The sequence below is a fragment of the Balearica regulorum genome, chromosome 1 (assembly GCF_011004875.1).
Source record: "Balearica regulorum gibbericeps isolate bBalReg1 chromosome 1, bBalReg1.pri, whole genome shotgun sequence".
Classification (NCBI taxonomy): Eukaryota; Metazoa; Chordata; class Aves; order Gruiformes; family Gruidae; genus Balearica; species Balearica regulorum.
In genome coordinates, this window is record NC_046184.1 from 206,195,564 (window position 1) to 206,221,433 (window position 25,870).

Sequence of the window (25,870 nt, forward strand, 5' to 3'; positions counted from 1 at the left end):
GTCTACACCAAAGTAGGTTTGAACAGGTTAATCTGGCTGAGGGCATGGTTTAGAGCAGTTCTGCACTAACTTGGACTGAAACCTGTATAACTGAAGTGCTGTTAGTTCACCAAAATCATTCCCATGGTTCTTGTTTGCACCATTCACCCCAAAGGATGGATAAATTCTCCCACAGGTTGTATCGGACCAAGGCAGCCTGCAGACCCTCTCTATGAAGTACTGTGGGCTGAGATGCCTCAGTCACACGTGTGTTGGCGAAGAAATACTACCAGTGGCAGGATTTTTGCCATGGAGACTGACACTGCCAAGTCACTGGCCCAGCGGCAACAGTTCATACCTTCGGGCAGGCTTACTCTGAGGCCAGGCATTCTGAAAGCACAGTGTTACTGAAGCCTCCATTTAAGCCTGAATACTTGGTGTATTATTTCCATTTTGAGCTTTTTCCAGAGAAATAATTTTTTCAAATGTTATAAAAATAGCTAAATAATTTTGTAAAGCCTGAAGGACATTCTTTTGCACCAGGATTTGAATTGGAAATGGCTGTTTTGGGGCCAATTTATCTTCAAAATTCTATTTTGTCCACAAGGACCTAGTCGGCCTATGGCATTTCCAGCCTACAAAGTTTTTTTACTTTAACAAAGGCCTTAAAACTATTAGCAAAATCATAGTCCAAACAAATTATAATATTGCTTATGCCAGGAAAATTATATCCACTCTTGAGTTTACACTGGTGAAGTTTTATGGTAGAGAACTGCCCATACTCTTATCCATGTTTTCACATATACCCTCAATTTATCTGAAAACGGGGTAGCTTTCCTTGCACAAAGCAGGCTCTTGATGTCTCTACAGGGGAATATAAAGCCTGTGGACATACCTTTCAATCTTTTACAAACTGCAGATCCTCTAAAAGTTCTCCAATGCATATGAAGGTTCATTTACAACTGATTTAAGCCTCGTGGCAATTGATTTGCTTTTCTTGCTTAGCTTTCACAGACCTTCAGAAGTAGTTCTCAGACCCTCATGGGTCTGCAGACCACAGCTTGAAAACCACTAGCTCTTAGTTTAAATAAGATATTTTGGGGCCTTCTGGGCCTCATTTTCTATTGCCTTGCAGCTTGTGAGGTCTTATATACCTATGCAAAGTGAGAGTAAAACGCTACCAGATGAGGATGGTGGTGTTCAGTCCCGGTGTTGGCCCTTATTTGGACAGGTGTGAAGGACACCAATGCGAAGCAGCAGCAGATCAGGACCCAGCGCTGTAACTGCTCGCTCCCCATGCGGATCATGAACAGCGCTACTCACAGCACAGAGCTGGGGAACAATCTTATTTGCAGAACCGTCAGCCTGCTGTTATCCCTTTAAAGCCACCACCGGCCCCACAGAAGTGCACATGGATAACCACGGCAAGGATCAGGCCGTTAGACACCTTGGTGTGTCATGTGTCTCTCTTGGGCTAAGGGACTCACTCAGCTTTGGACTCCTGCTTTGTAATGCTGTTTGCACCCCTCGTCAGTCTCAATACGCATACACTTTTTGGCATTTCATGTCTTGTGCATGCAGCAACAATCATTTCGTTTAAGCAAAAGTACACTGAGTAGTGTTAAGTTTTTCAGTGCCTTTTCTTCCCTTTGATCTCACCTAAAACTCCACAGACGGTAATGTGATCTCCGTCACTATCTCCTTTCGTGCCCGATAATTAGCACAGGTCCATGGGCTGGGTGCAATGCTATCCTTCCCTGCGCTAAGAGGGGAGACGTAGAAGGGGTTGGAACGATTGTTTGCTGTGTTGATGACTGTGGTGTTGCCATGGAAAAGCTGGAGACTTCAGGGGAGTTTGTGTTTTGTCGGGCAAGGAGCCAACCTGCTCTGACTTATTACAACTGTGTGAGTGAGCGAGCCATGCAGAACTTTATCCCTCTGTAGCAATTCCAAGGCAGGGAGAAAAAAGGACAGGACTGCTTTAACAAGGAGGAGTGCAGTGCACTTTGCTAACGCTGATTGCATTAAATACAGGAGATGCAAAAAAAAAAATAAAAATCCTGTGCTATTTTCCATATTTTTTTTTTTCTTTTTTGGCAGAATGTGTCCACTCTCTTCTAAGGACTGAATTCAGAGCAGTGCAAATAATGAGATCTCAAGTAATCCTCCTGGAAGCCAACAGGGCCATTTAATTGGCTGTATCTGTACAGAAAGAAGCATTTACCGTTCTGCTGAGTCCGAGTCCATTAAAGTCTTTGATCTGTTCCAGAAACAAAAGTGGAAGTAGACTATACTGTTTTCATTATCTATCCTGAATGAAGTGCAAAAAGTAAATACACAGAGTAAACAGGGGAAAAAAACCGAAACAAGGCCCAGGTCAAAAAACTATCTTCATACTGAGCTTCCCATACTCTGAGTAGTGCCATTATTCCCTGGAGGTGGAATTAATAGCGATGCATGCTTTCTACAAATCACTTTCTATGGGCAGATCTCAAAGCAATTTACTAAAGCAGCCAGTCCCATTTCTCCCACGTTAGAGAAGGAATAACTGGGGCCACAGAGCTCATCCAGGAGACTAGACCCTGCCCAAATCCCTGGTTAGCCACTGCCTTCTCACTTCACTCCCTCTGAGCGTACAGAAACTAGGTATAGGTTGTCAGGGTTATTCTGAGGCATTAAACCACAGCTGCATGGTTTTATTTATTGGAAGTGTGACTTTTCCCTACAACCCTGACTGCCATGCCATGTTGTCATGTTGTATTTAATTAAGATAAAGGCATGTGCCTCTTCTCAAAATGTATTTGAGCCAGTGGGAAACGGCACAGTTTTGTTTTGGACTCTTCTTGCTTTCAGGGCTTCTGGATGTTTAAAAAATTCCATTTTCTATAGGAAAGCACTGTTGTGGGGGTAATTTTCTGATTTTCTTTTTTAAATCAGAATTTCCTACCTGACTGGTCAGTGTTACAACAGATGCACCTAGGAATGCTATTTGAACATACACTTCTCAGGGAAAGGTGTTATAAATATTCATCATAAATTCTCATCTAGCAAAGCTCTGATTTCTAAAAGAACAGGGGAAAGCAAAATTACTTTGTATAGGATTTGGTCAGGGAACACATAGGGAAATCTTGGTTCTGCGGCAGTCAGTGACAAACTTGTAGTGCTTGCAGTCCTCCAGTGATCTTACTCAGGAGGTGAATTCTGCAAAACCTCTGACAATGATGTGAGACTCCTTCTATGAATGGCAGCCAAGACCATCACCTGCTTACTTCCAAAGGTGAAAGACTGCCTGGGTACCATCACAGTCTCGGGTGTTAGGCTGGCTTGCAGAATTCTGTTGTTGAGCTGGGAACTCTAGCTGAGAAGCTGGGGACAGATCTTGCCAGCACGGCAGGTGACAGAAACTCCTATTGATTTCACTGTGATCTAGATAAGGTCTAAAGATTATATACCCCCATAGAATTCAGCCATGGTTTGTCAGTGAACCCATTGCCCCCGTGCTGTATCTCATTGCATTTACCAGGAGCTGACTTTCCAGTTACTTGGTAGCTATGATGTCTCAAGAAGTTTACCACAGCTACAACAAGAACTGGACTAACCTTGTGATCCAAATACAGCAGGACAAATCATAATGGCCTACATAATTGTGCTTGATGGAGCTGTGACAGTTTACACCAGCAGAGGACTTACCCAGGGAGTTGATGAGTTGTTGCTTTAAAGCTAATCACCTACTCAAAAGGGTTGCTTTTATCCTGCCTTTTTTTTTCTCTTTGCTGTTAGTTGTTTTGTGACATTGCTGGTTCAGTACAGAAATTCGTGTCCTTCCCACAGAGTTGTAGTAGCTACGTGTTCAGGGACACTCCAGATTAATGAGATCTGCAATATCTTTAATCTTTCCTCACAGCTTGGGATGCAGTGTATGAGAAAGACCAAAACTGAAGGACGCAAGAAATGTATTCACTCAGGAAACTGAAACTGCGCTGTCATTCATTCCTGTAGTGCAAATAACCTTTTCTGTAACCTCAGCTTCCTGATTCTCGTGTGGCTGAGGCCAGATTTGCCACTGGTGCAAACTGGTACAGTACAATTGACATCAGCTGAGAAGCACCAGTTTTCTCCAGGAGATCATTTGTTCCAAGTCTTTTCAGCAACAGAAAGAAGGGGACAACAGATGTAGATGAATCTAAAAGCGGTGAGGTGTTATGAAATGAAGGGATTGTTTTTAATAGTTGATGAACACGAAGGCTGGGCTTCTTACTGACACTTGGACCCAGCTCTACCACAGTCTTGCAAAGGAAAAGCTTCTACTGAGTGCTCAGTGAAAGTATCTACAAAGTTGTTTATCTTTCAGGGAATAATCCTTAAACTGAACCACATCTTGAAAATGCATGTCCTTTTGTATGCTGCTCCGCCCGAGGAGCTACTGATATTTCCTTCTCTAAGGACCAAAACATTTCTCAGCTTTTGCTTCACTAGCCAGAGAGGAGCTGGCTGGTATAAACTACAGCAGCAGTTTTCTGGGGTCATGCATGCTGTGGTGTCAGAAAAATTTGGGAAGTCAGCTTCCGGAGCTCCTGTTTTATTTTCCTTCCCCACGGGGAAAACGGTCTTAATAGCTATGGAGCCAGGCCCAGCTAAGGAAATGTCCATAGCAGGTCTAGCTATGTTAGCTTATACCATTTCTCGGCCCCCAGATATGGTATCAATGGTGCTTATGTTCTGCAAGCATCAGGGAAGGAAAGCTGGCAGAGCTGGGGTGAGGTGGGCAGAAAAGGGAAGGAAACCTCTGCACACTCCTTCCTCCAGCCCCAGGCGATTTGCTCTGTTTGCATTGGGCTTGTCTGAGCCTCAGGGCAGCGGGCAGAGAGGAAGTTGGGGTGAAGCTGTAAACTCGATTCAAACCTAACTGCATCCTTGTCCTGATGCCTTTTTTTTATCAGGCAACAGTGTACAAAGCTTCCCCTGTACACACTGACGTCTTCTCCGTTTGTCATAGTGATGTCTTCCCACTGAAGTCTTGCCTTTTACCAGCTAGCAGCACTTCAGGCTAGCCAAGTGAGAAGGAAACATCATGATTAGGCAGAGACTAATTACAGGGGCTAACCAAGGGTGCTGGCAATAGTGTGGACAGGGTGTGCAGATGAGGGATGAGGAGATACCCAGATTCCCCAGCCTCCCTTTAACAGAGCCTTGCTGCTGCAAATGACTACTACAAACTTCTGCAAGGGCTGTGAATTCCTACGGTGTTTCTTTACCCCTATCCCAGCCAGGTAGAAGGTCTGTGGAGGCAGAATAACTCGTGCTACACATCAACACAGCTGCTGGAGCTCACCTTCCTTCTCTTGGCCATCTCCTGCAGCTGAGCAAGGCAGATTTTCTGCCTCCTTGAGATCACCTAAATCCCTCTAATAGGGAGGAGATATCAAAGATATCGTGAAGTGGATATCCTGGAAGCTTCTGGGTGGCTGGGAACAACTTCTTCGTGCTGTTTGGTAGTGCTTTTTCCTAGAGGTTGACCTACACCTAAACCAAAGCTCTTTAGATCCTGCCACATTCTTCACTCGGGGTATTGCAGAGCCTCTGCTGAATTCAGGGAGAGCTACGCCAGACCTGCATTTCTTTGTGATGTCTTAAAACAGGCCCTCAGCCCAAAAGCACAATCTTAAGTTTAATTGATCTGAAAAGGATTCTGAGCTGTGCTGAAAGCTAAGCACAGTTAGGATAGCTCATAGCCACACTCATTTACCCAAAATGGGTGACTTTTTGTTAAGGGCTGGGTGCAGCAACTGGCTGGGTGGGAAGGGGCACGGGATGCTGCGTAGGACTGCAGCTGCACGCCGTGTGGTGCAGGTGTACACGGCACGTACAGCTATACACGAGTGGGAGGGGAAGGAGAAGAGATCCGACCACTACAGTGCCCAGGGCTTCCCTGGCAAAATTGCAGAGGACTTAAAAGGAGCAATAGACTAGGTGGAGGCAGCATTAAAAATAATTGCATTATGCTGCTTTGGTTATAACCTGTCCCTCGTTCATAACTCCATCCATGACTCAAGTGCCCTGCAGTAGTTTGGACATGTGACAGCTAATAAATTCATTTATTGCGAGGGCTGTTTGTTTCAGCTTCAGAACTGAAAGTTCATCTGCAGGTGCAGCAGGGCTGTGCAGAGAAGCAAATGCAGATTTACAGCTGTTGAGGCTTACTCCACTCTCTGCTACAACAAACCATTTTGTTCAGGAAAGCGGCTCTGCTGTTGGCCAACCAAGACGTGGTCAGGAATTTGAAACGCTGCTGTGTTAGTTTAAAAGAAAACATCGCCAGAGATGTCAGGGTGGGCGTTTTTTAAAGATTTAGTGAAATCTGTCATAAATCAAAGACTGATTGAAACTGAACAGAATGTGCCTTGTTTTACACCGTCATTTGCTATCTTCTTCCTTTGCCATTGTAAGGGTGAATCAAGAGCAGGGTTTTAAAGCATTCAGCTCCGAAGGCCAGTTATTACTTCCTCCTGTGATCCTGTTTGATTTTCTGAAAATGAGTCAGTCATTTTCTGCAAGAGTTTGGTGCAGGCTGAGCCTTTTCTCTGAGCTCCACTCTGCAAGACAAAAAAACATATTGCTTCACAGGCAAAGCAAGTCTGCACAATAGAAGACTTCCTTACAACTAGGCTCTGCCAAGTCTGCTCTCAGCCCTGCACGGAGTCATGTTACTCCTCAGCAAGGTCATACAGGCCTAAAATAATCACTGATGTTTATCTTTCCCAGAGGATATTAAGCACCCCCAAACACCAAGGCAAGAAAATTTATTAACAAAACAAAACAAAAAGATTAAAAATAGTTTGTACCTCAGCTATCAGTAGGAGAAGAGCATTATGGCTTTCCCTTTTCCCACTAGTATTTTGTGATCTCACATGTGAAGTGCTGAATTACGCCAGCAGTGGGGGAGGAACAGCTTTGCTATTTTTCATTGATGTTATATCTCTCTCTTTACTTAGAACCAAGCTGTGTACGTTTCTCATCATTAACGCTCCACCTTGGCTGCGTGCTGTTCTTGTGCTACTTTTGTTGTAGGGAGAACCTGAAGATAAATGGCTTTGTTGTGGCAGTGCTGTGGCTGTGTTACAGCCTAGATACTTACCTAGAGGTTCTTAGCACTAGCTGAATGCTTCACGGATCTAGATCTTTGCAACACCCTTGAAAAGGAGCAAAGTGCTGTCGGCCTGTTTCCACAGAAGGAGAAGGAGGAGGCTTGGGAGGAGCATGAACTGGGAGCCCTCTCGGCTCTCTGCTCAGTGCTGGTGGCTGTCACACTGCAGGTCCATCACCTCGCAGCTGCCTCATGTGTTTCTGAGCGGGCTGGAGCAGCTCCAGCCAAGCAGAAAGGCTGCAGGAGGAGCTGGTGATGAGCGGGCCATGCCCCGAGTCAGGCTTCTAGGGGAGAAGCAAGGACTGCTGGATACACTGAGGCTCTCAAATTGCTGGGATTTTATCCCATTCAAGGATGCCACTGCTCTTAATGATTTCCAGTGCAGGAAAGCAAATATCCAAACACTTTGCAGTCCATATTCCTCTGCATTTCACGCCTGCACTTTTGAATACCCATTTACTTCAGCCTTCCCTTCAATGCTGTGTATTTGGCACATCCTCTCCTGCCTACATCCCCAAATTCACAAGCCCCCTCTGGCTGGCTGGGGAGTGAGAGACATTTCCTTGCCGCGGTGGCGTTCGTGGGAAGATGTGCACGCAGGGGGATGCAACAAGCTTCACACAGGTTCTTTGTGTTTTGACAGACTTCACTGGAGGATTTTGCTCCGACTTGAGCCAGACGTGGTACTGGCAGATGCTGTGCAAGCTTCCCACGCAGCGCTGGCAGCGCTTCTCTGATCCGACCCGCGACCACCGCCCCTCCCCAGCTCCCCCTTCCCTCTCCCCTCCCAGCCCAGGCCAACGTCTATCTTCAGCAGAGAGCTGTCCCTGCCAGATTGCGTGGTGGTTTTCTGATGTGAACAGATGGGACTAGGGGGGCAGGCTACATCTGTTCACTTAATTCTTCCACCTTCGCAATTGTTTGCAAATGGGTGAGAGCTCGGGGAGGCTGGGAAACTATGGGTTTGGGCTCAAAATGCTCTTTTCCTGTAACATGCCCAAGAGTGAACCTGTGCTGCGTAATTAAAAGTTTGAGGCTGACGAAGAAAACACCTGCTGCTGCAAACAACTTACCTCTTTCCCTGCAGAAGCACAGATTCCCTGCAGGACTAGTGCTAATGCTTTCTTCAGTCCAGTTTAAAAAGGCCCAAGTGATGAAACCTCCCTTGGTATGCCACCCACAGCATCACAGCATCAGGGTGTCTGTTTTGAGATTCAGCATTGATTTCATTCCTGTTTCAATTTCTCATTACACTTATGTAACTGATTTTCAGAAGGGCTCAGCTCTCATTTCCCTGTGTGTGCCAGACACAGGCAGATGTAAATAGCTAAAGGAGGCTGAACACTTAGTGGAAAGTGGGCCCTAAATTCTTTGCCTTTCTGATTGTTTTTTATATTCTTCAAACATTTGCAGGTTGTTATCATCCATGTTCTCTTCTCCCACTTATTTCTTGCCAGACTCTCCAGTTTTCCTCATAAATCATGTTGTCTTGCCTCCTGGGCACAATCCCCTGTCTTCATCCTTAGCTTACCAGGGGATGAACAGTCCCCATCCCTCTCGCCCTGTCTCTTCTCTCCAGCATAGCATCACCTTATGGGCCACCTGAAGCCCTCAGAGTTGGAGCTGTACGTGCTGAGCCCTAGCAAACCGGCTGCATATCAGCGCCGGGCAGGGCAGCCCTGTCTGCTTGCTAGCAGCCAAGGATGCCCTCCCATGCACCCAGCATCCGGAGGATTCAACCACTTGAAACCGTTTTGTGTGTCCATGCTCCCAACCCTTTTGCCCATGTCCTCCCAGCCCAGCAGTGCCAAGACTTGTAAACCATTTGTCAGCATGTTGGGATAATGCACCTGCAGACTAATGCTCTCCGGTCGGTGACACTCTGCCATGGGACTAATTTCTCAGAAGGAAAGAGGTACCTACCTCCCGTAAAAAGGAGTGTGAGCTGAGAGCTTGAATACCTCTGAGGTTCCGGGTGTGCATGTTTATGGCACTCATTTGCTCTTCCTCTGTACTCTCAGTATCTTCTCAGAATCTGCACTTGGACTCCACCTTGCTGACTGTATGTAAGCCAAGTTATTATTTTCCATAGGCAACAAGTTGCCATTTTTGTGTCCAAATTAAATTTCAGTTTCTTACATTTTCTAACTGCAGGTTTCTATTTGCAATATTCATCTGTTTTCATCATTTCTTGCAGTTTCTCCCATTCTGCTAGCAGTTGGCGATTTCATTCCTATACTGTTTATTTCTTCTTTCAGATCATTAATAAGTACTAAAAAAAAATCCACCTTAATACACTGATTCATGCATTGCCTCACAGGGCAGAACTCATTACATTTACATGAGCATTAGCCTTTGGTTATGAACCTTCAGCCAGTTTTCAAACCACATCACAGTGGCCCTATTCTGGCATATTGAATTATTTCTCATTTAAGATTTTATCCATTGGTAATTGTGTGTGTTTTGACAAAAAAGGAAACACTCATTTTAAATCTATGCTGCCTATTATTTGGGTTTCCTTTTCCCTCTAGATGTTTAGCAAATTATTATGTCTTGACATCGTTTTCATTATTTTACTGTGAAGAGTGGCTAGATATAAAAGATTACAATTACTACAATCACTCCAGGATCAAAAAGCAGTACTATGCTTGCTTTTCTTTGGTCTTTCGCTTCCTTCCCATTTTAAATTGACTTAAAAAAAAATCAAGATGTTTAGTCCATTACAAATTCCCCCTTATGCTTTATGAAGCTGCTGAGCAGGGCAGTCAGCACTGTGGTTGAGCCCGGTGTTAAAGGATTCAGAACAACTGCCTTTCATTCAAAGCCTGGCTTGGCATTCCCTGTGAGTATTGTGTCAGCTCTCTCTCTCTGGAAAACTGGAGTATCCATACTTTGATCTTCCCGGTGACACAGATTGCAGTTTTGGCCCTATCAGAATAATTACTTACTCTTCACATCAGAGTTGACCATTATGTTTGTTCCTAGACCTGAAGGGGGCTGAGGTGCTGAGGAAGTGCATATCTATATCTATATCTAAATATAGAATATATATACATATATTCTTGAGTGAAATGTGTCCACTAAGTTCCAAGTGCATCTCTAAAAACTTTCTGCCTAGTGAGTACCAACAACCTTTCAACTGAGCTCAGTGGTATTACATGTGACCATATTGGACAGGAGTCACTTTTGGGAAGCGTAGTGGGAAATGTTCTCCGGGGCCATTCAGTTCTCCCAGATGTGACACAGGTTGCTTTTATCTGTAGAGAACTCCTACAAACTTTAACAAAATACCCAGGACAGCAAGGAGCAAAGGCTATGATCAAAAATGTCTTTGTCTTTTCATTAGGAAAAAACTACGGGCCCATAATTCACACAGCTATGGCCAAGTTCTCACTGGCTTTAGTCAGCTCTTGTTAAAAACTGGCTGGGGACAGTGGTTTTCATGTTGTCCAAAGAGTCCAAGAAGAGACATATGACGCTATAAATGACATTTTAGGCATAGTGCTGTTTTCTTGAGCCCAGAAACAGTTATCTGAGCTGGATGCAAAACATGCTTCGTTGGTGGTTACAGACTTGGTTTTCCCTGTGGTTAGAGGGTGACCGTGGGATTTGAATGGTGATGTGGGAAATGGTCATCCCTCCTTGTTCCTTAATGAGGCAGCTGCGAGTTGTATCATAAAACCTTGCAGGAGGTTTGGCTTAAATAAAGAGATCTTATTGTACATGCATCTATTGAGTTCTCCATTGCCCTCCTCCAAAAGACATCTTGGACATCTACAGCAGAGCTGATCTCCTTGGATGCCTTTATGGTCTGTGGAGAGAAATAAGAAAAACCATGGGTAGGATTTGATCCATGAATATCCAAAATAGGTTAGAGAAATTGTACCGTAGAAATGCTTAGTCTTTTCCATTGAGTAATAAAAAAAAAGTTTAGGGTGAATTGCTCCTGCCTAGAGCTGTATAAATAGGTGAAATATGCCCTGCCCCTCAGTGTTTGCCAGAGGAGGAGAAAGACAAATAATGCCATTTAAGATAGAGGTAAAAGCTTTTGGGGTACTTCTACAATATAAGTCAAACAGGCCTTGAGGCAGCCTGTGAGGTTTACTCTCTGTACTGCAGCAAGCTCATGTAAGGCATGGACCCAGCCAGAACATTTCCTCCAAAGCCTGTGAGATCTCACCTGCCTGAGCTTGCCCCAGGGCTCAGCATGCCACCATGCATGGCCAGACAAGCTCTGTGCCAGCCGAAGGGACAGGAGGCTGTCGTGGGGCTCGGCACAGAGCTCTTTGCACTACACTGGAGACTGCACGGAGGCATGGTCTGGAGCTCCAGGTCCGAACTGCTGTGGCCATAAGGAAAGGAGGTCACTGTAGGGACCGATTTGCCTGGTGCAAGGATATGTATCTGCCTTTTTCTTTGGCCACATGGCATGTCTTGTAGTCAGGATTTATTCCAGTGTCTTGGACTTGCGACTTGAATGCCCTCACATCCCAATGACACCTCTAGAAGGGCATTGAAGGCTTCACCGAAAGAGGTCTCCAATGAAGCTCTTGCTGTAGGTGACTGTGCTGGTCAGCAGTGATGGTTTAATGGAAAGAGTTTGATCCCTATCAAATTTAATGCACAGAGCAGAAGTTGAAAAAAGGGTGCTTTTTATGCAAAAGGAGAGTTTGTTTAGAGCCTTTTGAACGTCGGTGTTTTTCCCTTCCTTGCCAGGATTTTAATGGTAGGAGAAAAGTATCACACTAGCAGTGTTGCCAGCTCTGTGATTTTATCATGAGCCAGTGTTTGCTATTTTGCTTAAAGCCCCAGCTCCTAGAAACAATGGATTATGTGAGAATCTCTCAGCTCTGATTTGAAAAACAAAGAAAATTTCTAATGCTTTTGGTGTCAGAAAAGTGGTTGCAACATGACCCCGATTATATCCTAAGAAATCCAAAACCATATTTGGAATTGATTACATTTTTATGTGCATGTTTTGAAGCCAATTGTGTGATTTTTCTTTTGGAGGGGGGCATCTGACTCATGATTTTTGAATGCTTGGGGAGTGGTGCTATTACATTGGAGATACCGCTGATATTTCCAACTCTAATGATTTCTGACACAAAAATCTTTAGCTCTTTAAAGCAAAAAAATGTTTTAAATTTGTAAAAAATATAGGACACTTCCTGCTTTAAAAATATACGGATCATGCTTTTATTTTGTTCCTGCTGAGCAGCAAAGGCATTGAGCAGATTCTATGCGATCCCCAAAGAGGAATTTTAATGCTTTTTGGTATGCACAGAGAATACCTGAGTTGACCACAACATAGGCTTGACCAATCCCATGAATGTTCAGTCACTTTAGGGATGGTGCTGAGCTCATGGGGCTTTCATACTTCTAAAGAATCCCCCTCTGCACCTTTGAGAATTAGGGCATTTCAGAAAGACTGTGTAAATGCTCCTTTCGGGCAGCATAATTCATTGTCACCGTTATGCAGAAGTGCTACCTGGGGAAACAGGTACAGTGTGAATTGCTGCTGTAGGATGCAGGGACTCACATGTACATGGCTTAGTTCTAACTGAGGCTGTGAGCCAAATGTTTGCCGTTGGACCTCTGCCTCTAAAAGTGTGTGGCCAGACCAAAAGAGGCTCTCCCAGTTCAGGTGGGATACGGACAGGGTTGAGCATTTTGTGATGGTGACAGAAAGCAATACCAGCCTTTGAGGGCAGCAGTAACTATTCTGTGTTAGGGCACCATTTTTCAGTTTCTGGGTTTAACCAAAGGTAGATGATAGCAGCAGTGGACATGGCTAATGAACCTGCTCCCTCTGGGAGTCCTGTAGCACACACAGTGTCGGCACCTGGTAGATGATGCCATTCACCGTGATGCCGGTGTTTGTCCAGAACACATGGTAGGTCTGGCACTGCTGCCATGCATGCAAGCACTACTAAAACATCTTCTGTCTTTTATTTACTGGGAACATATCCTCACTTGAGCAAACCTCCTTCAGAGTTACCCATAAGACAGGGGTAAGGAGCATTTTCCTTGCTGAGAGGTCCACAGGACTTTCAGATTTATTTGGTGAGCCATGCATTTGCAAAAACACGTCCTGGGTGCTTGCCAGCAATAATGTGAAAAATCACATGCAGGCTATAGCTGTTCCAAAGGCCTAATATTCTTTCCCCCAATGTAATCAAAAGACACTGGCTGATTCCAGGAGCCAAACTGTGTCCCTGATTACTTAATTTGATGGGGTTATATATATGGCCCCATAATTAAATGAGGCTGGCAGGACTGGTGCTTGGTATAAAATTCATTACACTCTTGGAACAATTATATCTAGGGGATTTTGAACTATGTGTTTTCCACTCTCATCCCCTTCTTAATGTACTTCTTTCGTTATTCCTTTTACCTTTGTAGTTTTGGATAAAAATTACCAGAAGTTAATAAGCAGGAGGCACAAATTAGGAGCAAGATTGCTTAATCCATAATTGCAAGATTTGAGATGTTTAAATTTTGCAGTGTTGGTAACAGTTGAGATGCTAGTTGCTTGGCACAGGGCAAAAGCAGATCTGCTGAGATCTGTTGGAAATGAGCACCTGAACACACTGTGTGATGGATGAGGGTCCTGGCGTGGTGTGAGTCTCCCCTTCCTTCTCTGCGTGGGGGTCAGAAGAGTGGTGCGAGAGGGGCAGTGGCAGGGAGGGCACCCCCTGCCCTCAATCGGTGCAGGTCTCACAGGTCTAGAGGCCACCTGGGTGTCTCCCATCTAGGCACCTGACCCTGGAGTGGACTTGGGTCCTGATGTCACCTTGCAGTGCCAGATTTACACTGACGCAGCCGGTGTGGGGGAAACATCCCCTTGAAACACGCCTACTTGTTCTGTGGGCTGTGAACAAGTGAGTCCTGGCTGTCTTGTGTGGATTCACTGGTGTCTACTAAGGAATCAGTCATCTTGCACCTCAGTGGGTTCATGAATACACGTCTGCCTATTGTCAATAGCTATATAGTTACCTAAAATGTTTTCAGATTCATTTATATCTCAATATTTGGTTAAAATTGGACAGCAAATATAAAAATTAGAGGTTAAGGTTAGGCAGATGCAAGTATTCTCATGTATGTACACATGGAGTAGGACCACATGTGCTTCTTTTCCTTAGAATACCAAGCAAAAAAAAAATACCACCCTAGTAAAAGAGGAGCCCAAGGAAAACTACAATGCCCTGTGTTAAGGAGAGCTTTATGGTGGGACTTCCAGGTTTCAGGAGGGCCTCATCCTGACTTCCTCCATCACTGCAATCCCACAGAGCACCAGCAGTGACTCAGCTCCTTTACCACTCACTGTGGGTACTATCTGTGGTGAATCCTCCCACCCCCGGGTTTTTAAAAATTACATTTTTCTTCCTTAGCATTTGGTATAGCGGGTTACAGCAGACACTTCGGTGTAGTGTCCTTTCTGAAATATGCCCGAGACCTCTTAAGCACCACATTCCATCAATGGAGACCCACTAATGTTGTTTTCATTCATTTAATAACCCAAAGTCACATTTTTAGCTGATACATCTTGAATTGCTGATTGGCAAGCATGCTGCTTCTGCCTGTGTAGCTGATGACTGATATTGCTAGTATAGCTTCTTTCCTTTCAATACCCAAGAAGGAAATTGTACACGTGTTTAGGAGGGCAGTTAACCATTTTGCAGGTATGAATGCAATCAACAATCCCTTTTACGATTGTTGAATCTGAGCCAATGTTTAAGAAGACAAGCCACTGATAAGGACTGAGCGCGGCAAAAGTTATGGTCTTCAGTTTGCAAGTGGGTGCCAGTGCTAATGAATAGCCCATGTTATTCGCCTTCACTGATTTCTGTCTTCAGGACAAAAAATATTGATTGGACATCCTGCGACAACCAGGTAGGTAGAGTAGATTGGCATCCCATCTAAAGCAAAACATCCCTATCCAACCCTACCCCCAAATTCACTTCTCATTAGCAGAGTTTTAAAGCATATGTTTGAGGAAGTTGTCAACATTTTGCTGCTTTAATTTTTATTTTTTTTTCTGAATCAGAGACTGGATCCTTTAAGAATGCTGTTTTCTGTGTGAGAGGCATATTCAAAACTGTAAATGAGAAAATTCTTTCTGTTGCTACTGTTTCTTGCAGAGATTCTATTCCTATTCTGACATTTTTTGCTAATTAACTGACACTTAGCAGCTGAGGAGTTTACTGTTTATTATTTTGCCTGCTTTCCCCCTCTGTTAAATGATCCAAAGTTAAACCTTATGGATCGCACCTCTTTGTTTGCCATTGTTGATGGATCATTTTCTGCTCAGAATGGAAATGATTAAATCATATAAGAAAGGATCATGCTTGCTGCTTATTCTCTGGCATCATATATGGAAAAATATTGCAGTCAGTTGAATTGTCTAGTTGAAATTAGCCTTTAAAGGAAAACAAACAGAAGGGAATTGTGCAAGTGGGTCCATTAGGGCTTTATCAGAACAAGGAATGAGTGCTGAAGAGGGAGAAAAGATGATGGAGTTCATGTTTCTGCAGATTAATTTATCAGTCTTTATGGGTACATGAAAAGAAAATTATGGCTACCTATAAAGGTCTAATTAGGGCATCTAGTGTAAATTCTCTGCAGCTAATCTGGTACAGTTCATAAAAAGCTAACAATAAAAACATAATGATGTGTTGCATTAAATGGGCAATCTTCAACAAATGGGCTTAAATTAAAAAAGGTCTGTTAGAAAAGTAGGCTCTTTATAGGCCTTAAATTGAGGATAACTCATTAAATACACAGCGTGTTTTGCTGTTTAGCCCAATAGTGACTAATACACCCTACATGTGAATTCCTGCGAATGTTTCTGGTCTTGGGAGCAAGATAGAACTTCTGGTAAAACCAGTGCAAGTCACTCCATAAGCATTTGAGAATAGTTTCATTTTTTTAACGCTTCTTCACAGTTCTGAACTTCATTATGCAGCCCACGTCCTGCTGGTGAGCATTTCTTGGTGTAAGCTATCCAAACTGGACAAATTCTGTGACCTAGCCTTTGCATTCAGGCCTGGAGAGTGGACATTTGAGAACTTGGCAAAGGCATGAGTCTAAAATCTTGTGTAAAACCTCAGTTCTATCTGAAAGGAGTAATTCATAATTACTGTAATTTGAGATCTCAGAGAGTGCACTCTGAAAACTCATCTCTAGAAAGCCTTCAAATGTAAAGGCACTGTGAACAGAAAGGCAAATTAATTTATTCAAAGTGTTGTCAAAAAGTGAATTTTCCTCACTCGTTGCTTTGACCACGCCATTGTCTTTTTGCCTCGTGATTGAATTCCCCTCCTTACTCACACCAGACATAAGCTACTTGTCTCTGCTTCGTAGGGTCTCTGGGTAGTCCCCACTTGCTCTGGTTATGCTGCAGCTAATTGAATTTTTTAGTGACCCCCTTGGCCACTAGTTGAATTTTCAAGGAAGTCTCTTTGCAGTTTTGGGGAGGAATTTTTCAAATGTATCAAACATCAAGTAAATTTTCTCCCTTTACCTTCAAATCCTCTGTAAAACTGTCATGGGCAGATGCACAGATGGAGTTGAACAACCACGAAGGAGCCACTTTGCTTGTCCTGCCCCTGCTGCCCTTCTCAACCAGTCTGCATTCAACAGGCTCACACAGCCTTTAAGGTACTGAGAGAGGAACAATTTCTGGGAGGCTGCTACTCTGTGATCAGCTTTCTTACACGATAACATAACATAAAAAATGCAGAAGGAAAGGCAGGAGTTCATGAGGGTGGGGATGCTTTCAGGGTGTGTAAGAGCTGCAAGTACTGGTGCCTCAGCAAAATGCTCTGTAGAAAGTGGGGGTCCAGTGAGAACTTCCTAGAAATGCAGTTCAACTACCTTTGAGAGAAAGCAGCTCCGTTCCCACGTCCCTCAGCGGTACAGGGAGAACATGAAAAACTGCAGAGGCCAAGCAGACCGTATAGGAGGTAGTTTCCTCCCAAAACCTTTCACTGCATACACAAATACAGTGATCAGCTTGCTATGTGGTATAAAAATATAGGTGAGTACATTTAGGAAAAAAAAAAATAAAGAAAGAAAGTAGCAGAGTTTTGTGAATAAATTAACCAGATGTTATCCTTTTCTAGGTAAAAGAAACAGACTTCTCAATTATGTTTACATCTACATCTTAGTAGGCCGTTTTAGCAGAGGTCTCTGCTTCCCTGGTGTGACTGCCAACTTAGAGAATTTTTAGGTTGCGGACGATTGGTCTAATTGGTTGTAAAATAAACTATTTCAAAGACCTGGCACTCCTTACATCTGCCGCTCTTGGCCTAATGTGTTTGTGATGTATTTGCTGGTAGAGAAAAATGTTGCTGGACGTGTGTGCATTGGAAGGCTGTAAATTGTTTTTCCTTTCTTTTGTTTCTGTTTATCTTGGTTTGCAAATATTAAGCAGGCGTAGTTCTCAATATGGACAAATGTGCTGCAAAATGCCACTCAGCTGAGGAGATCGTAGATGCTTTTCAATTATTAAAAGCATATGCAGAGGAATAAACTGCACAGCTAATTTCAGAATGAAGGTTTGCAACGGATGCATAAGCCCTGGTGAGTAGAGGTTTAGGTAACAGAAATGCTGATGCGTTTGAATACATATAGCAAAATCCCCAGAGACGAGGAGGGTTGTAGGTTAGCACGATCATCAAAATAATAACCTGCATGTCTGAGAGAGTGCCTGTTAAATGCCACGTAGCCCAATTCTTTCAGTTACACTGTTGACAAGTGTGGAGTTTCTTGTGTGTTTGGGTTGGCCTGAAGAGAGAATATGTCCATACAGGTCATGGATGAGCATGAGCTCTGGGTACTTTGGTGAAGAGAGATTTTTCTCTCCCTCTGTGTATACTCCTGTAAGGGCTAGGCCTCCTTTTTTTTTTTTTTCTCTCTCTTTTTCTCTCTTTTAAGGCCAGAGAAAATGCAAGCAATTCTGTGAACCAGGCACATCCGCCAAAACAAAGCTCTGGAAGAAGGGTAGAGATAAGGGAGGACGAGGAAAGATGCGGCTGCTTTACCACCCTCCACCCCTACAATTTCTTATTAACAACCTCCCTGTGAGAAGGGAAAGGGATAAACCTTGATAATTAATGTCTGACTCAAACTCAGCACTTCCAGGAGCCCTTACCAATGTCCAAGAGGATGTAACTTTGGACAAATTTTAGCCATCAGTTGGGATAATACTCAGAGCAGCTTCAGGGGGTAGAGTTATACACCCTGCTCCCTCTGCTCCCTGTGAAAATCCTGGCCTTAAGCCCAGGAGAGTCTCACAGCTTCCACAGTGTAATGAGAGCCCAGGCAATGCTTACCCATCCCACTCCCAAGGCCTGAACAGTGGGAGAGGATTCTCAGGCTGTTCCTCCCACTGCAATGCACAGCTTCACCACATGCTTGGATGGAGAACCCTCTCCGTCTCTACACGCGAGCATTCCTTGCCTTGCTCATCAGCAGGCGTTGGGTTTCTCTGGGCAGGGAGTTCGGGTTGGTTAGTTGTTTTGGGAATCAAAATATACAAGTGACCTCCTTCAGCTGCATGTCCAAATGGTGCAGCAGTATCTATAAATTTCCTATCTTCTGTCAGTTTTTGTCACAACCTTCATGTTTGAGTGTGTGGGAGGGACCATCGGTGTCTACCAGAGCCATTTGTAAGCATTTTTTCTCCTCTTGTTCTATCAATTATTTACAAGAGCAAAGCATTTTAAGTAAGGCCAAATATCCAAAACCTCTGGCACCATCCAATGGATAAAGTAAATATTTCTATACCTTATGAAATCAAGGGAGTCCCAGATCCTTTGTAGTTGACGAGGTAGTGATACTCCCTTTATGTGCTTTCTGCAATATGCTTGTTCATGAAATGTGTCATCTTTAGGAAAGATTTCTAATACAGGTTTCAAGGCTTCCCATAGGGGCAAAATTCTTCCTTTTGCTTGTATGACTTTGTGTGCTGCTCTTACCCAGTGGAGGGAGAAGATGCGGAGCTGCCCTTGCAGGATAGCGCTCCCTTCTTTAAGACCAGACCTGCTCCTTGCTCAGGACTGATCACATCTGGTCCAGATAGACCTGGGTCAGACTTGCCTTCTGCTTGGGTTTCAGCCTTTCCAGAAAGGCTTACAAAGCTTTTGTTGGTTACAGGGCTACAAGTACCCTCCGGGGGGATGCACAACCATCATCTCATGGCCTAGAAAAAAAGATTATTTTGATGCATTTTTCTAGAAATGTTTTGAGCTTCAGCCAGCCACTTAGGACCAAATGCTGGTCAGAAGGTTATATAGACATAACTGCAAGTATGCAAGTCAGTATTTCACTCAGCAAGTATAAACCTTTTCCCTCTTTATCCATCTTTGGATGCCAGTTGTACCAGAGATCTGTGGGGGCTTTGAGATCAAATTTGACATGAAAATAATCAGAATCAATAACAATCAGATAATAAAATGGCCATCTTCAGGCTGTTTGCAACAGCCATTATCTTAGTTATGATTCAAATCACCTGCTAGGTAGGGTTGGCTTACTCCAGCTCCTTGTACAGTCTGCAGAGAGAAAGAGTAGGATAGCAGGAGACTAGCTGTGGTTTGTGCCTTATTTAAATGTCCCAATTACCTCTGGGCAGCTTTAAGATTTCTCCACTCAAATCCTTGGACCATCCAAACACCACCTGACCAAACCCCTACCACTCTGCCAGTAGGTTTCTTAGGTCAGACATGATGCCAGAAGGTACTGTGTGAACAGATTATGTATTGATTGTGCCAAGAACCAGGCAATGTGAGTAGCGAACAACCTGAGCCCCTTTTTTGACCTTAGGTACCAAAGTGGTAGGGTACTACATTAGATACTTAGAGGAGGTGGTCTGACTACAGTCCAAAATATTTATAAAAAATGAGTTGCCTTTGTAATGGGAACAACATGTACACACACCAGAAGCTGCTTGCTTTTCCCAGAGGAACCACTGGAAGCTGTTGGCTGTGCTGTTCCACTTCTAGAACTGAACAGGATTTGGGAAGCATGGTCGGCACCGGACACTGGTGTTCCCAAAGCCGTCCTGCCTTCACACAGTGCTGCCTCACAGCCACGTTTGATTGGGATGCTCCTGCACTCACACTTACTGTTCTGCATCATCTTCACCAAAGACTTTTCTTTCACAGACCAGAGTTATTCCAGTAAGCCGGGTTTTATTGTCTCACTTGCAGATTTTGTGGACAATTATTCACAAGGAAAATATTTATCTTGTTTTTCCCAATCTCATTTCTACACCTGCCAAATTGCCTCACCCTTTCCAGCTCCTTCTAATGCCCATGAAGATCCCATTGTATCATTTTGGTCCATTTCGTCAGCTGAAGAATGTATTGGATTGGGCAGGTCTGGCTTTACTGCCAACTATGACAGCTTACTCAAATGTCTGCTAGTATCTGTGGGACAATATAGTGTTCTAATCTTAACCAGAATGGCATCAGACTTCTGGCATGACTCCATCATAGTCAGTGTCATTACTAGCAAAAAGGTTTACTCCATAATGACCAACTTCATTTGGTTTGTGCAGTGAATTCATATATTTATGATGGCAAATTCTAATAATGCTATTTCTCTGGTAAAACAGCAGCCCCTGAAAAAGAGAAAGTAGAAATCTCAAGTTTGCTCAAAAATATTTGACACCATCATGGCTGTAGGGAAAAAGTGTTGCGAACATTTAGTCAATGTGTATTATAGCTTCTGAAACCTGGTAGCGAATAAATGTTGGATTCTTTTCATTATTTTCTTAAATCTCCTGGATTTTTTTTTTTTTTTTTAAGCCAGTCTCTTGATTTTGTGGTTCAACTCTTGCATTTTAAACCCTGGGGGCTTACAGTAATATATGTAACAAATTTTACGGCTTATTTTAAAACAAGTTTTTAAAACTATGGATCTTAGGCCAGCTGCCAGATATTAGGAATATATGGTTACTTCTTGATAAAAACTTGCTATCACTGAAGAAGATTTATGATTGCAACAAGATATGAACTGATAGGGGTTTAAGTCCAGCCCATGCAATAACCAAATTTATGTGCAGTTTTCTCCTCTTTAATCAGTGATTAGAGTAGGAATGTGATGCATTTGAACCAGTTGCTGCAAACTGTGCTTGTGGGAATTACTTATTTGACATGACTGAGACTAATTATGACCTTCACCTAAAATTTCAGCTGATTCCTCTGGGAATTTGATGAGGCTCTGTGGCCTAATCTGTCCCCTCAGTTGGGGTGCTACTGTTTCCCACATGTCTGGCTGTAATGGCTAGGGATGCTGAGCCTCTTTGGTATCCACTGACTTTGACCTGAGTTGCCCAGCACTCTGAGAAGTCAGGCCACTTGGGGTTTTGGTACATGAAAGCACCCCAAACTAGGGCATACTTTGCCTGTCCTAAGGGCACAAAGCAGTTTGGGCCATTGCCTGTGGTGCTCTGGGTGTAGTAGCTGCTGTTCCTGGAACAGCTGGTAGGCTGGGAGGGAAAGGAACTGAGCCAACAAGAGTGGAAAAGCCAAGAGAGCTCTAAAGGGAAAGGTCCAGTTTCCGAGCCCTTATCCTGGGACAGTGGCACAAAAAAGCTGTGGCTGCTGCCCAGGGAGGCTGGCCTGAAGGAGAGACTGAATGGCATAAATTAAACATGATCATAGAATCATAGAATGGTTTTGGCTGGAAGGCACCTTAAAGATCATCTAGTTCCAACCCCCCTGCCATGGGCAGGGACACCCTCCACTAGACCACGTTGCCCAAAGCCCCATCCAACCTGGCCTTGAACACTTCCAGGGAGGGGGCATCCACAACCTCTTTGGGCAACCTGTTCCAGTGCCTCACCACTCTAAGGTAAAGAATTTCTTTCTAACATCTCATCTAAATCAAGCCTCCTTCAGCTTAAACCCATTACCCCCTGTCCTGTCACCACACTCCCTGATAAACAGTCCCTCACCAGCTTTCCTGTAGGCCCCTTGAGGTACTGGAAGGCCACAAGTAGATCTCCCTGGAGCCTTCTTTTATCCAGGCTGAACAATCCCAACTGTCTCAGCCTGTCCTCATAGGAGAGGTGCTCCAGCCCTCTGATCAGCTTTGTGGCCTCCTCTGGACTTGCTCCAACAGCCTGATGTACTGGGTCCCCCAGAGCTGGACGCAGTACTCCAGGTGGGGTCTCACGAGAGCGGAGTAGAGGGGCAGGATCACCTCCCTCGACCTGCTGGTCACACTTCTTTTGATGCAGCCCAGGACACGGTTGGCTTTCTGGGCTGCAAGCGCACACTGCCAGTGATGCCAATGATCCAGCATTACAACGCATGGGGGGAACTGACAAGAGAAGCTCACAAAGCAAAAACTGTGAATGGATATAAGTGAAGCCTTGAGTTGTTTACAGAAAAGAGAATTGATGAGTATGTTGAAAACACAAGAAGGTGAGATTACAATCAACCAAAAAAGGGGGGAGGCCTGCTGGCCCAGCAGCCTGTCCCTGATTCTAGCTGTTTCTTGTGGTTTGAGCAAAGCCAAGGTAGCCAGGGAGAGAAGAAGAGAAAGCTGCAGGAAGGACGTCTCTGGAGGGATGTGCACGAGGGAAAGGAGGTAGGGACCTCTCTTCTCAGCTGATTCCCAGCCACGTAGGAGGGAAGGCAGGTTTAGCCATCTTTACTCCATATTCTTTGTTACAGTTTGGTGTACACCTGTACATCAACTGCACAATTTAGAGACTTCCCAGGCAGTGTTCTGGAAGCCAGACTATTCTTTTACTACTTTTAGCTTTTTCTCTTCTATGTGCCTCCTACCCCTCTGTATCATGCTACTGGTTCTGCAAGAGAAGGACTCTGCTATTCCCAGCTGGACAAATCTGCTGGCTGGCTGTTCCTGATGTACCAGGTGAGCGGGAAGGCAGGAGTGGAAGGAAAGAAGGATTTTGATGGCAGGGAGGAGCCGCAGGAAGAGAAAGAAAAAAAACAACCCTGCATCTGGAAGATGAGAAAGGACCGGGAAAGCACAGCCACGTGAAGAGAGTGTTTTGTCTTCAGCAGTGTTTGCTGCAGCACGCATTTGCTCAAAGTGTGGAGAGGAAATCTCTGAGCAGCATTATAAACACATCTCCCAGTCCTGGTTATACACACACACATAAATGGCTCAGGTTTCACTCCTGCAGGTTATTATTGTGTCACCACAACCTTGAACTGTATTTATAGTCTTGTAAGCTGCCGAATTGCAGACCAGCTTCTTGGTTTTTCCTGGTGGCAGGCAGCATGGCCTGGAGGCGTGATCACAGCTGAGAGCTTCGGTGGAGGAGCTTGGAGTCCAGCCACTTGCTTTCTGTGTGGCCATGAAGAACTCCCTGCTTCACTGTGCCTCAGTTTCCCCACTGATAATAGCAGAAAGGGTTGTTATCCCTGAAGCAATCGTAAGCACTTTATTAGAGCTTCTTGTACTTTTGGTGTTGAACAGCTGCTGTTGGTGGTTACAATAGCTGATTATACGTGGTAGAAACAGCTTCATGTGAGACCCTTTCTTCAGCCTCTGGCGACTGTGAGGCAGAGCAGCAGAGGACTTTGGTGTAGGTGCTCTATGTGCCTGTGTCTTCATGGAGCCACCAGGACCCCATGTTCACTGGGGTTTCTGGAGGGAAGACATGTAGGCCTAAAAGGCTCTGCTGGCTACAGAATGACAGAAAAGGCTCCGTATCTGCATACTTCAAGAAAACTTATTTTCTTTCAGACACAAGCACTAGAGAAGATGAATTACGTTAACCTTTTCCAACCATGGGCTACAGTTAGGACAAGGCAAGAAGGTGTCAAAGAGAGGCGCAAAGGTCTCCGAGTCCTTGGCAGAGCTGTGGTGCCGCGAACACGAGCGCAGGTCTAAGGAGGTGGTGGCAGATGCCAGAGTTCGGCCTGGGGTGGGAAGCTGTGCTGATGAGTCCAGCTGCAGAGCTCACTGCTTCTTATTTGTCTGACGCAGAGTTTTCTCACATTTCATGTGACATGACCCTGTTACCATCATGCCTGGCCCTCTGGACCGAGTCTTGTTTTGCCAAGGTTCATTTGAAGGCTAAGGCCTGAAAGGTCACAGCGTCACATGGCTATAACTTCCAATTCCCAGACTGTCCTTTCTATCACCGTCTCCTCACTCTCTCTTCTAGGTCTCCTCCCAGGTGCGAAGCCTACAGAAACCTGCTCTTCCTATAATAATTTTTGTCAGGCTTGTGATGTGCAGTAGTGTCCTCTTTGTAACATCTACCTCTGATGGCAACAGAAAAGTGTTCACACAATTAGATGATTACACACAGTTATGTTCTTTTTTTTCCCTTCTCTTTTTTTTAAAATGAATAGCTAGATCTTTTTACATTTTAATTCCCCCCAAAGCTTCTGTCACATCCCTAACTTTAGGGGCTACTCAGAAGTAGAGAGGGCTTTCCTTTTTCAGCACGTTCCTATCCTCCACTGTGTGAGTCCACAAGCCAAAAGATGATGTGATCCTGGCAGCTTAATTTTTGTGTTGAAAGTACGTATTGTGCTAAGGCTCTTTCCCCCTGGAGTCCTCTTTGTGCACTCCATGAGATGATGAAATCAGCGATCGTAACTCAGCAGCTAATTAGAATAATGATAACACCTTATCTTTGGCAACTTGCCAGCTTGCCTGACTGCAGCAGCAGTCTTGCCTTGGAGGATGGTCTACCTTCAATCTCCGGGTCCCCGAGTCCTGTGATTACTCTGAAGGTGTAGGTCTCCCACTATGGCCCATTGTGCCTTGCAGCTGGAGTCCCATGGTCTCTCTCCCTCTCTGAGATCCCTGTGTCAGGCACAGCTCACCCCTAGTCTATGGCACACTCAAGCATCACAGACAAGAGAAGTTGTGAAGTTGCATTGCCATGAGAGGGAGTCCTTTAGGAGACACACAGACAGCACTGCCCTTCCCCAGACACTGGAGCTACAGTGGCTCCTCCTAGGTCACATCCTACATCTGACATCTAGGTCTTCACAAAGAGGAAGAAAAAAATCAGAGCTGCCCCTTTCAGGAGCAGAGAAGAGCTTGAAAGATGAACACGGCCATGTCAAACCTAGGAGTTCAATAAAATACCTCTTTCCTCCATTACTACTTGTTAATAAAAAAAAAAAATAGTGCTTTTTGAACTGACTCCTGATTGTAGTTTTTGAGGGCGGGACAGGAGAGAGGAAAGGCTGAGTCACAATTTCTGAGCACTCAGCTCTTCCATAATGCTTCATCACCAAGAATCTTAAAGTGGTTTTGGCATACGAATGAGTTAAATTTCACCACTTCCTACTCAGGCCAGGAAAACCTTTGTTGAGTTCATTCACAGATGAAATGGAGAAAACCTTTAGGTCAGAGTTTTCCAAACTGAATACTTCATGTTAGATACCAAAGCTAGAAATAACATAAAAATGTAGTCGGTTTAAAGTGCATTTATCCATCCTTCTACTGCCATATTAAAAAGAATTACCTGGATTAATTTTGGATTTAACCAGACTGCTGAATTCAGTAGCCTACTTCTGATCTGGTAACACCAGACACCTCCTCTGCCCCCACCAGAATTAGCTCTGAAAGGCTGAAGAGGAGGTGGCTTTGCTATTTTCTGCTGAAGGGAGGGCTTCTCCTGTACAAAGTTGTGGCATCCTCCCTTCTTCCCTTTCTTCTTCTCTCCCTCTGGTTTTCTGTGTCCAGGACCATTATGCAAAAGCATTAGAGATGCTGGATCCTTCAGCACCTTCAGCT

The 25,870-nt window shown here is 44.4% G+C and overlaps 1 protein-coding gene and 1 long non-coding RNA gene across 5 annotated transcripts in view; one reads left to right on the forward strand and one right to left on the reverse strand.

Moving 5' to 3' along the window:
* MAML2 (mastermind like transcriptional coactivator 2) overlaps positions 1-25,870 on the forward strand; it is a 220,625-nt gene that overhangs the window by 18,624 nt on the left and 176,131 nt on the right. The window lies entirely within an intron of this gene.
* On the reverse strand, positions 6,306-9,820 carry LOC142600182 (uncharacterized). Its single transcript, XR_012833631.1, has 2 exons — positions 7,115-9,820; positions 6,306-6,572 (listed from the first exon to the last, which is right to left on the reverse strand). It is a non-coding gene; the product is annotated as an uncharacterized LOC142600182 (long non-coding RNA).